The following is a 13021-nucleotide window of genomic DNA, read 5'->3' on the forward strand; positions in this document are numbered from 1 at the left end:
GATGTTAAAAAAGTCTGGCCTTAAAAAGAGGTTTTCTTACCACAGCCACTAGGTTTAAATTATTTTAGAATTAAATTTTTGGAGTAGAATCCACAGAGACTTTACTGAGAGCGAAATCTGAGGCCTAAAAAAGGACTTTCATCTATTAGGAATACAAAATTTGAAAAAGGAACCTGTGATGTCTGTGTTGCATTATATGTACTCTAATTTGCTTGACCATATATAAACAGCGTGAGGAGAACCTTGGCTGCATCTCCATTATACTTTTGTAGGACAGCCAGGCAGTTCGCTCACTTATTCTATTCTGGGTTCCAAAACCTGTTCTAATAACAAGAAAAAAATGTTCAAAATTTGACATTGTTTTATTAAATAGTCATTTATAGTAAGTACAACTTGGAGAGGATTCAACAATACACTGAAGAAAGATGCTTTCTGACTGTTGATTTAAATTTTACTCCAGAAAAATGATGAAAGGCTTAAAGTTCAATGTGCAATGCCCAAATCATTAAGGACTTTGTTTCAGAGAATTCTTTTAAAACAGCTGCTGATTGGAAATATATATTCACTTTTCATCTTAGAAAGATGGAAGAATTCAAGTGATAGCAACTGTTGATTATTCAAATGTTTAGATTCTCATTCTCCATGTGATCAACCAACACTGAATTGCTAGTTGAAATGCTGAGAGGAAAAATCAGTTATAAATTCCTCCTGTACCTGTGTATATTTTTTGAGACCCCTTCATTATAACTTTAATAACAAGAAAGGATTTTCTTTTTCTTTCTTCCCACTAAACATACATAAAATATTATCTCTTTCTGCTGCGGTACATACAGTATTTTAATTGCATTTCATTGTTCTCAAACCTAATTTGTTGCATGTTAAGTGTGATGATATTAGAGCTGGGAGCTGAATCAGCGTTCACATGAGAGAATTTGGCAAAATATACTATTATTCATAGTAAATCCAAAAGTGGGGGGTTTTTCTCTATGTCTTTAAGAAGGTCTAATTTATTTTAAGAATGAGTTGCCATTCAAGACATAAACATTACATCTAGTTAAGTGTATTGCAGCCTTTTTTGAGAGTGCTGTATTTCTTCTGTATAGCAAAAAATGACAGGTTCAAATTACACACATCACAGAGCAGCTTTTAAGAAAAAGCAAATGTTTACTAAGTGATTAACTGACAAAGAATCAGAGTCATTAAGTTGGAAAAAAACCTTTAGGACCATCAATATTTGGGACCTATTCTGAAGAATCAAAACAGGTTTAGCTGCCCCAGTATGGTGTAAGATACTGCAATGTTTTCTATGTCTTCATTGAGAAACTTTTTATATTGAGCTTAATAAAAACAAAGGCATAACCAAAAAGAACACAAACAAAGAAGCTCACCAGCCTTTTCCAGTAGCAGGTGCACATTCATAAAGAATGTGCACCTGTTGGAGCACATGGAAGTACTAAAACTGGTAGCCACCACCTAACACTGCTTTTTGGAGTTAATAATGATACTCATATCCATCTCGCAAGCATTTCTCCCTCATCCGTAAAATAGTTACCTAATTCTTTTGTGTGAACTGTGTATGTGAGCAACATGGTCTTCTGTAGATTGAAGCGATGCTGGAGCTCATCTAAAACTCGGATTGTGTCTGGGGCATGCTCTCAAGCCAGCTTTTTGTCGTTTTAGTTTTTGTGGGTTTTTTTGTTCGATTGGATTTTTTCCTCTTAGGGATACAGCCTAGGCATGTCTGCTGGTCAGAACAAAATTGGAGAATACATGGGCAACATCTAGTCTTGGTAAAACAAACATGACAATGCAGCCCTCCCTCTAGTCCTGTGGGGACTCTGGCTGGAGTCAGGACAGACAAAAGGTATTTTCCTTTGTTATCAGCTGTTTGGGGAGGCGGGGCTTTGTATCAGAAATTAAGGGGACAATTCATTCAAGTGAAAGACCTTGCAGGGAGTACCTGTCTTGTAGCTCTTATGGCTATGGGCTTCCAGTAGAAAAAAAATACTGTTTGGATTCATGTTTTTTGAATTGGCTAACATCACATGCTGAATGGATTTCAGTAATCTAGTGTTCACAAGACAAAGGCACCTACAATTTCTTTCATTGTTGGGACACAGAATTGCGAGGTCTTCATTTTCAAATTGAATATATGAATGTTGCAGTCTCCTGGTCACACACAGAAGGACAGAATATAAGACATCCTACTGGTGTGATCCTGTTACACCAACTGGCATTCCAATTGGATCACAATGCTTTAGACCTAAAAGGCTGGAGAGAAGTGTGATTCCTGCACCTAACCAAACAACTCACGGTTAAACTGTGAGAATATTGTTTAAATTGAAATACTGATTAGAAGTAACTGAAAATTTCTCACCTTTCTGAGCAAACTGTTTCAGTGGTTAACTAAACCTATTGTTACAGTTCATGTTAGCAATACTTTGAATTTTGTGCAATTTTACCATCATCATGGCTAATAATCACATGGGAGGCAAACAGTATCGTAAAAAGTGCTATAAAAAGGTGGAGAGTGTTGTCACCTGTTTGTGAGGATTAGATAGGATCAGCTTCTCACACGTGTTATGGAACATTTTAAAGATCTACCCCTTCTACATGTGGTACAATGAATTAGAGTTTAAGTTACTTGTCTGCTAGCATGTGCTGCCCTTGAGGAGACAGGGAAAAAAAAGGAACGGTAGCAAAGGTAGTGGGGGTCTTGTAAACATGGAATGATGTTATTGTGTTGAAAATGGCATCAAAATATGTTGATGTGGGAGTATTTTAGGAAAACTGAGTTCCGACGTTAAATGTTTGTGTCTTGAGCAAATATTTTTTCATGAAAAATAAGGGGTTTTTTTTGGGCAAAAAGATTGACAGGGTACGTGAGTTTGTCTTTGAGCTTAGGTCAGGAGGACGCCAGAACTTAATTTCTCTGTCACTCCTTCTGTTGGGAAAAAATGGGAATGAAAATCACAATGTAGTCATGTTGCCACAGAAGCTGGAGGGTTCCTCTATAGTTACACATCTGTGATCTTAGAAAACTAAATTCCTGTTTTAGTTTCAGCATCATCTTGAAGGTGACAGTGGGAATCTGATTAAAAACGTAAGAGTAGTAGAGTCTAAATCAATTGTTGCAAATCTAGTAAGTGACTACCTCTCCCAAGCCCCTTTTCCATAAATATAGGTGCACTTCTCTTCTTTCAACGGCTTCCTAAATTGTAGAAGAAAGTGTCACATTTAAATCATCCATGCATCTTCTCTGTCGGAAAGAGTCAATTTCAGTTGAAAGTACCAGCTGCCATTAGTGGAACAATTCCTGGTGCTTTTTGTTCTTTGCTGCAGCTAAGCAGTTTGTTTCTGACTTCCTTTCAGAGGTATAAAGTTCTGGAGGAGTGAATATATATATGCAACTCTTCTGCTACAATTTTATGTTACCCTCTGATGTACAGGGCTTGAAGGGAGGGAGTATGACCATATGGAGATGGCTTTCTTATCCAAGTAGAAACAGGTTTAGTCAGCTTACAGGAGGGGTGCATAAACAAAATACAGTAGAGAAACTCACAGAGCTGTACTTTAATGGCCATTAAAATTACCTCTGCAGTGCATTCAGGGTCAGGATACATGGAATGCATATGCTTGTATTATGAATGAAAGAAAGAGCAAAAGAAAATCTAATGTTAATTAAAATTTTCCAGGGGTTGGGTTGCATAATTCTTCTTTTGTGTTCTTAAATCTCTTTTGATTTTAATTGCATGACAAAAAAATTGACTGCGAGTGTAATGTTAGCAAATGTTCTTATTTGATTACAAGCATCTGTGAATGCTAAGTCAGAGAATTAAATGCCTTTAATTGGGGTTGGTTTGTTTTCTGTTTCTTCATGAGGTTTTTTGTATGTTGTTTTTTTTCCCAAGACAGCCACACTGGTAATAAAGCTTGTACTGTCAGTATGCTGAAGGTCATTCCTATAACCTATTCAGTAAGATCTGTTCCCCTTTAGGTGAAAAAAAAATCAACTGAGCATACCTAAAAATGTCTAGAAAATCCTATTACGCTTACTGAATTTCAGTTATGTATTTCAGATTCACATGGAATTCAATAAATGCTCAGATCAAATACGAAAAATTGTAGCAGGTTTCCAATGTTATGCAGAGTTTCCCTCCCTTCCCCCTTCTGTGCTGTCTTAGAGAAACAAGGAAATTCTTCTCAGATATGACAAAGGATAAAATGAAATGATTAGCATTAAAACATACCTAATAGTGTGTGATATGTTTTAAAACTGGAAACAAAGGTAGGGTATGACTTATCTGTCTGTCGTGACTCCTTCCGCATCTGTCTGTCTCTCTAGAGCAAGTCAATAAAAATGATTAGAGCTGGCATCTCACAATCGCACACCCTTAAAGCATGAAGCAATAATAACTGTGAAGGAAATTTTTTTTCTGACCTTTTCAAATTACATCCAACTGTCTAGGGAATTTCTCAGTGACTTGAGGTAATAAAGTTCAATCCGTTTTGCCGGTTGGCTTCAAATTTAGCTCCTCAGAAGCCCTAACTTATCTATTCTTTTTATCTTGGCCTTGGCATCTATTCAGTACAGTAATCCATGCATCTAATCTTTTTTTTCTCTCCCCTCTCAGGTTTAGCTGGTGGATCATATTGTGAAATCTGCAGCCATGAAAGGCCCTCCATTTACTGCACCCTTCAAAACGGAATGTTAGCATGGGAGGCTAAGCTGGTATGTTGCCTTTGAGAGGCTCTTGTTGAATTTAATTAGCTTTTAGATTTCATCTCCATCTCGCATCTCAGCTTTCACTATTGTGTGTGATTTAGGCTTCACTGACTTCCATTATTTAAAACTTTGCCGACTTAGATGTGCCACTTTAGAATACTGAGGGGAAAGTAAATTTTAAAGTTCATTGTCTTAAATTGATTTCTATTTAGTTTTTATGATAGGAGCTCAGAAACAATAGAGACATAGCCTCCCAGTAAGTTAGGATTTGAGTGACAAAGGCAAACAACCATTTCTGCATGTCTTGTTTCTCATTGTATTCCATGAAGTAAAACTGGAAACAGGTAAAGAACATTTCTAGCAAAATATTTCTTAAATTATTTTTAGGTTTATAAAAACTGGGCTTTACTGCTGTCACTTCCCTGAAATATTAAGTCTGTGTTTAGGTATATATCTGATCTGCTCTTGAATGACCTCCAGAATATTCAAAATGCATGCATATCTAAAAGCACATGTAAAACACTTGCATTTAATCATGGAAGTAATACACTGGAAGACACATATAGCTATCTTACATACATTTGCAAGGGAAAGGAGTAGCTACAAAATGGTTTGGTAAAGATAGGAGGTTTGGGTTTTTTTCTTTTTTTTTTTTTTTCTGAATTCATCTTCATTTTGATTCTCTCTTCTGAAGTGTAGGGAAACATGGTCAGATGGATAAAGTACAAAACTGGGAGTTTATAGGTCTTGCTCCTGTATGTAAATGGGCCTCTACTAGGCCTGTAATGTTTGTCAAGTCACTCAATCACTTTGTACCATAACCCTGACTACTGTGAAAAGCTCTCAGGGAGTGCTCAGCAGAGGATGAGCACAGGGTGGAATCTAACTGTTTCACTGTGTTTAGTTGATTTAGCTGAAATGAAATAGATTCATTTTTAATCAAAATGTATTGTACTCCATTGATACTAGCCATGTTGAAAGTGGGATAATCAGTAATCTGAAGGCCTTTTATGCCTGAAAGAATGACATTCTCAACAAAATTACTGAGGATATCTTAAATTTTGAAATTAATTTAGGAAAAACAGTACCCCACATTGGTAAGATTTCTCACATTGACCTTACTGTCACTTCCTGAAAAGAAATGTTGCTAAACTGACAGATCCAGTTACATTTTTAATCAAGCAGGAATAAGCATTTTGAAATTCTTTTATTAGTTTAGTGCAAAAGATAACATACCTGAATTCCCAATATGCTAAATAGTGTCCTTGTTTCAGAGGTGATATGAAGGGACACATTAGAGTGTACATGAACACCCAGCTTGGTACTAAAATAAAGTTAAATAAGTGTTTGTGTCAATGTGTTCATTTACTTTCACATCTTGGAAGCTCCATTAATACATGTAGAGTTATTTTTAGTAGAACCAACTGCTTTTCAGTCTACATGAATTAGGCTTCTCCTGATACTCCAGCATTCAGGTTGGTCTCTAGATACGGAGACAAGCAATCCAAAAGGGTCCATAGTTTACCAAGTATCAGAGGACTGAGAAATACCTCATGGAAGACTGAGAAATACCTCATGGAAGTAGCAAGTTTTAGCTTCTCAAAGCAATGTCACTGTTGTTGGCTGTATATATATATATATATATATATATATATATGTTTTTACAGTAGGTGCTTGAAAAATATACAATAAATACCCTCCCATAATATTTCAGGCAGAAATACATGGGAATGGGATTATTTTGAATACAAGTAGGATTTTAGAGATAGTGGCGATGTGAGTTTTCTTTCACTGAACAAGTTCTTATTTCCAGGATTCTTTCTAATTTGCAAACCTGAATGCTGGGCAGACGCAGCTGTTCTGCTGACAGGCTTTTCTACCATACTGATGGTTTCCAACTCAAAAGTTTTGAAAATTAATTTAAGGAGAAAGGATTTTTCTTACTCATTTATTTATTTGAATTCCGTTTATCACAGTATACGTTACATAAAAGGAACTGAGTAGTGATATGTAAATACTTACATTTCATTTTTTGGAGTGTCTGTGTGGACAACCAATAAGCTAATGGTGTTGTTTTCCACTTGGGATGTAGCTGAGTATGTTTTACTTTGTCATAGCCAGTCATTGTGGACCACTGAAGGCCTCAACACCTCAGAACGATATGCTAGTTTTTGGTATTACTGTGGAATGTCAAAATCTTCTTTGCAAGCTAATCCATTCCTTAAAGTAGCTAATTAAATAAAACCAAATGAACCACAAGTGTCTTTTAAATCAAACGTACTACATTATGTCTTATCGTGGGAAACAACAGATGTCCTGATGTTATTCTGGTTTAATGTCTTTATAGTTTTGCTGTCTGTTCCGTCTTTCCTGGTTTTCATAAATTGGGAGTACAATAATAGTGTTCCAGGGATAGGTATATGAATAGTGGTGTTCCAGCTTCGTTTTTTCCTCAGTTTGGAAATACCTAGTTTAACAAATGTTTGAGAAGAAAATACTGTAGATTGAATCAAAGTAACTCCTGTCCATGCATCAGTGGTGTTAAAATAGGAGATTGCATTGTGCATATCAAAGGGATTGTGTTCTTGTTATTGATACACTGTTGTTCAATGTTATTTATATTTTCATCATTAGTCCATAAAGTCTTAATAATTAGCTCTCTAATTTTCCAGCAAAAGCATGATAATTTGTTGAACTGATTGAAGGAAGGAAAAAAAAAGCTGACCAATCTGGCATTGTAAGTTAATAGTACAGACCAAAGCATAGTCATAATTAGTTGAGAAAAGGACTTTCCCTGTTCATTCCAGTTCATAATAAAAAGTGTCTCACTAAAGTGACTTAGAAAATAATGCATTCAGACTGAGCAGAATTACCGCCTAGCAGATTCTATTTATCTGTAGCTTAAAAAGCAGCTGCGTTTTTGTAAAAAGCAATGAATGTGGCAGTCCTACTTAAAGGTAGAAGAAAAAGAACACCCCTTGTTTTGTAATAAGGGGATTTTCAATTTAAAAGAGAGAGAGAGCCTGTTGTGTGAAGTATGGTTATTACATTCACTGTATTCTATCTCACCCACCAGGAGGCTAATAACGAAGGAGTCAGTGAAGGAGACCAATGCCACGAGGGTTATCTCGCAGCCCCAGATGCTGGATAAGTTGAAGGAGGCAGAATCGCTTTTGGATGACATTCAGGAAGGCCTTGAATGATTATCTGGCGAAGAAAAGACTATTCTTTCCAAGGTAAACAGTCCATTTCATCTGTCTGCTGTTGGTGTTGGTGTAAAATATGTTTATATAAATACCTCTAAAGTTCATTTTTTATCATTTTTCAGGTTTTTTTCTCCAGATGCAGCAATGATCTCTTAGGAATCCTTTTTGAGACAAAGGATCCACTCCACGTCCAACCAAACCTAAGGAAATGCTTTGAAGGAATTGACAAGCTCACTTTTAATCACAGGAGAGAAATTACCCACATGGAGTCAGCAGAAAATGAAAAAGTAGAGCTCATGCTGCGAATAATTTCAGCAAGTGCCAAGGGGCTAGTTGAGAAATGGCTTCATGAGGTGAATATCTTTAGCTCTTACTTAGGGTTTAGTTACTGTATGATCATTTTCTCTTTTAGGAGCAATGAATATTATAAGTGTATACTAAATAGCTCTCTGAATATTTTTCAGGATGTTGACAGATTTCAACCTTGTTGTTATGTATTGCAACTAATTTAGCTTCTGCAAACATGCAGAAATTAATCCTAATAAAAATCTCTCTTGAATCAAGCTGTCAGCTGTCAGTCTGTGTCTGAAACCATATGTGTGAATATATGTTTGAGTCTACATGTATGCGTTTTTGTGCTTATGTGGTGTAACGTCTGTAGTTCAGGAGGATAATGTGTAAAAAATAATTGAAGAAATGTAAGATTCTGAATTCTTCCCTCCACCCTGCAGAAAGTGTGTCCCATTGTGTTGGAGGGGTTTAATATCCAATCATTTTAACAAAAGGGAAGAGAAATTATGTCACTGATAACATCCTAACCTTTCCCCTTTGGGCCTCTAATCTAAATTCATTGGTTTCAGTGTGAAATTAGTTTGGTGACCTTTTTTGTTTGCTTTATTTAACCTTCCCCTCCCAGTAGATGGGAATGGGACCTTTCATTCTTTTTTCTTTCTGGGCATTTTTCTTCCATGTGCTTACTTTTCTCCTGGGGCAGAATCAGCCCCAGGAATTCCACTTCCCCTTTGTTTGCTGTTGTGGGTACTGTTCTTGTCCTCAGTGGCTTTTCCCTGGGTGCTCCCTAGGCAAGGGTAAGTGGCAGGGACTGGCACCCAGCTCCAGCAGGAGAGGGAAGGGGAGGCTGGGGGCTGCTGTTTTCATAGCCAGATAATTGGGCAGAGGCTGGGGGGAATCCCTGGGCAATGAAACCTGGAGCAGGTGATGGGTTAAAGGTGTTTGGCCCTATTGTGTGTTGTGTTTCTACTGGCTGGGTGAGCAAAGCTGGACTGCATAAGCCCACTTGTGAATCCCTGTTTCCCACCCAATGAAGCTGCACAGCAGCAATGTGCCAGCTTTGGATGGAGCCCCTTTAGGGACTGTCTGCACGCCGTTTAAAATGGTCCATCTGCATCATCATTCAGGATAGAAGGGAGAAGAGGGAGGGGATGATTTAGGCAAGCCCAAACACTTCCCATCCTGCTCTCTCTGTCAAGTCACTAGCTTGGTTTTGGACTAGTTTACAGACAAAACTTCCATAAAAAAAAAAAAAAAAAAGAGAGTGATAGTGGGTAAATGGCAGTCCTGAGGAGCTCAGAAAAACCCAGCATCTCAAGCCTGTGATACAATTCTTAGTTTTCACCAACAGGGTTGGGGGAGGTGAGCAGCTGTGTTTATTTTAATACATCTATTTTAACCCTCACCTAAAAACAAATAGGAAGGTTTGGGAGTGCATTAATCTGGATCTGATTAGTGTCTCTTTCTCCCTCAAAAGTGCAACCTGAGATTAATGAATATAAACTAGAGTTTCATATGCAGTCTTTAAGTCATTTGCATGTTTTATGCATGATAATTGAATTTATTTATGCACTTCCTTTCATTTAATGATTTCTCGCTCTTTTCTATGCTATCAACATTATATTATGCAAGAAGTAGGATTTGGTAGGCAAGAAAAGATAGCAGTATATAAATCAAACTCGAGTTAATTTTGAGTTCTAGTGTCAGCACTAGATCAGAATTAGTACTAGTCCCATGCCATGGGTTTACGTAGCTGGGAAAACGTAAAATATTTTTGGTAAAGCATAGACTTTTAGCTTGAGATGTTTCTGATGCAGCTTAGTTTGCTTGCAAGTGTACAAGCAAAATTATTTTTAAATGGCAGTTAAATTATTGTATTGACTTTTCAATGACTCTAGAGACTCGTGTTTCTACTTGGCCAATTAGTAGTAATAAGAAGATGAATACTAATTACACTAATAAATAACTGTGTTTAGACCAGGACCTCAGAATTATAGTCTGGCTTATAAAATAAGTGTATTTTATAATTTGTCTCATTTGGTCTTCCATCAGGAGAAATAGGGACTTTGCAGCTATAGTAAATTTATCATAGCCAAGAAGGTAAAGGTCCTAGGGATGAGAGGGTCATATTTGGTAGCAGCTCTGTGACAGTAGCTGTTTCAGTGCCATAGGGAGGGAATCTTGTTCTGTTTCTGCAGTTAAGCTCAGATGTCTTAAAGGTGTCTTAGTGTTGGAGTCCGATTTTTTTATAATGCATGCCAGGAAGTTAGTAAGGAAAATTAGGGAAAAGATGCTGGTAGTGGTGCTTTCATAGCGTTTATCTATACCAGTTTCTTTTGTGTCTCTTGTCTTTCCTTATGTCTTGAAAGATGTATGTGGAAGTGATATTTTTCTGTGGTGTCCTGTCTTTTTATCAGTGAATTAAATGGTTGTGTCTTGTGATTGTTTCTGATTCTCATAGGTAGGACTGTGTTTAAAGGCTAAAGCTCTGTTAATTTGTGATGTAACCATTTCAGTGTCTTTCTTGTCATTGAAATGTAGTTTAAAATGTTTAGTAATGTAGCATGAAATCATTGGTTAGTTTTGGAATGGTGGTGAAATCATGTGAAGAAAATAAGTATTGCATCTGATCAAGATAAATTCACTCTAGTGTTTTATGGCTTTTTATTCCTATGTGATAGTAATAAAGTCTCATGTAGGGATGGAAGCCATGAAATACATTGTGAAAAATCATCAACTCAGATGGGGCCATCAGGATAGCATGCTGTAGTTGTAGAGTTATTGAGAATGATTGGAAGATGGTTCAGTATGTCATCACTTTGACTACCATGTTCTTGCATTTTGTTTCTTCATCCTTCACCCACATAGTTTGATGAGAGGAAATCAGTTTGTAACAAGATGATCCATCTTTACATCAGTGTTCAGTCTTTAAATCGTTCCTACATCTTTCATTTTCTCCCAAAGATAATACTGTATATGAAACCCTTAGCTAAGAATTTAATATAGCTAATAAACACATGCTAAAATGAATACAAAGAAAAGCCCATGAACTTCTAAATGCTTGGAAATAAGGAAGGAAACAAAGCAAGGTCTGCCCTGTTAGCAACTGGTCCAGGTTCTTTATTTCCATATTTAAGAGCAGATCTGAGAGGTGATCCAGGGATTAAAAAAGAATTCTTTTCTCTGCCTGCATGTCTTTCTGAAAGTGCTTGTTCTTTTTCTCTCTGGAACTGAGGTGAAGGCTGACAGGGTTGGGCTCAAAACAATTTCTGACAAATTCCTTACACTGCTGCTATTCCACATATTGCCTTACTGCTTCGTCTCCTTTGCTTTTGTGTACCAGTTTCCTCTGGGAATATTTTGGGGAATGTTATTTATTCTGATGTAACTATTTATGACTTTTTGTTGTAGTATTTCTCTGAAGCATATGTTAATAAAACATTACTGATTTTTTAGTACTTTGACTCCTTTATTATTTCTCTTAGATGTGAATTTTTTCTCTGCTAAAAATACTGACTTTATTGTAACTAAAGTCATCTTCTGGTGAAAAGCCTCAGGAGTAATCAGGCAGGATGTGTATTTTCCATTGTATTATAGATTTTAATTTCTTCTTTAAATCAAACAGCACATGGAGAATTTAACCATGATTAAATTGACAGACATTGTGTGGCAATTATTTCAGTGTTACTTGGGCTTAAAAAGGGTAGACACAGGTTTGCTCCAATGGTGCCATGTGAAAAAAAAGTATAAAAACATGTAAAACACATTACCTTCAGACTCCTGTTAAAACTATTTTCCTCCCTATGTATTAACAGAATTTTTTACAATAGTGTCCAGGGTGTATAGCCAAGAGAATAAACTGCATTTATTTTTCAACTTCGTATTTGGCTAAGATAAAAATTGTCTTCCTGTTTTCAATACCTACTTTGGTGATAACTTTTCAGAGACCTGAGACAAAATCCTTTAAACATGGGTGTCTGTACTCTTTTTCTCCATTTCTGCTAGTTTGATGATGAATTGCAGTTAAACTGTTCTGTTGGTAAATACAATTCATCTTTGCTGCAGACTATATTTTGAAAAGTAGTCTACAATCCCACCTGTAGAGAATATTTTCAGTACTGCATTTTGTCTCCAAATTATTTTGAGAGTCAAAAGTTACAGTACTCTGAAATAACACCAGAGGTGAATTCCTCCTTGGAAACTAGGCACTAGAGTGACCTAAATGTGCTTCAGTAACTCTCTTCATAGCATGTTTGCAGATCTAACGCCACTGACTACTTAGAAGCAGCTCCAAGTGCCCACAAGTGTTCAGCCATGGAGTTAATGAGCAATGACCTGTCCTGGAGTGGTCACACCTTAAGGTGTTAGTGGAGGAGAGAATGTTACTTTGGGATTATACTTCTTTCTAGTAGCAGTTCATCCATAGATGTTGCAGAGAACCTTTTTTAGTCTATTCTTTCCTGAAAAAATTTCATTATTCATATCCTAATTATTTTCCTTTCCCTCTGCCTGCAGGGTGGACCTGATCTGTTTGGTTTGGGTTTTTTTTTCTGAGCAAGAAAAATGCTTTCTCATAAATCCTGAAATATTACTTCAGATACACCTCTTTGAATTATGTGTTGTAAGATCTTGAGAATCAGATTTTAAGTGACACCTTGCCATGATGGCAAAGAGAGTATTTTTTCTTGTCAGTGTCAAACTGAGTAAAAAGTGTGTATGTTTAAAGTGTAGTCAGTTGTCAGGAAAAAGCAAGGTCTTGTCACAAAGATGAAATGTTAAAGTTGCCACTTTGTTTAAT

The 13021-nt window shown here is 36.6% G+C and overlaps 1 long non-coding RNA gene across 10 annotated transcripts in view; it reads left to right on the top strand.

The window, feature by feature from the left end:
* The window catches only part of LOC104696429, a 114529-nt gene extending 102848 nt beyond the window's left edge, over positions 1-11681 (top strand). For all 10 annotated transcript variants that reach the window (XR_005604576.1, XR_005604585.1, XR_005604582.1 and 7 more), the window contains 3 exons: positions 4635-4732; positions 7803-7962; positions 8055-11681. This is a non-coding gene — a long non-coding RNA (uncharacterized LOC104696429). The remainder of the gene's footprint in view (positions 1-4634; positions 4733-7802; positions 7963-8054) is intronic.
* The last annotated feature ends 1340 nt before the right edge of the window (positions 11682-13021 follow it).

The sequence above is a fragment of the Corvus cornix genome, chromosome 1A (genome assembly GCF_000738735.6).
Source record: "Corvus cornix cornix isolate S_Up_H32 chromosome 1A, ASM73873v5, whole genome shotgun sequence".
Classification (NCBI taxonomy): Eukaryota; Metazoa; Chordata; class Aves; order Passeriformes; family Corvidae; genus Corvus; species Corvus cornix.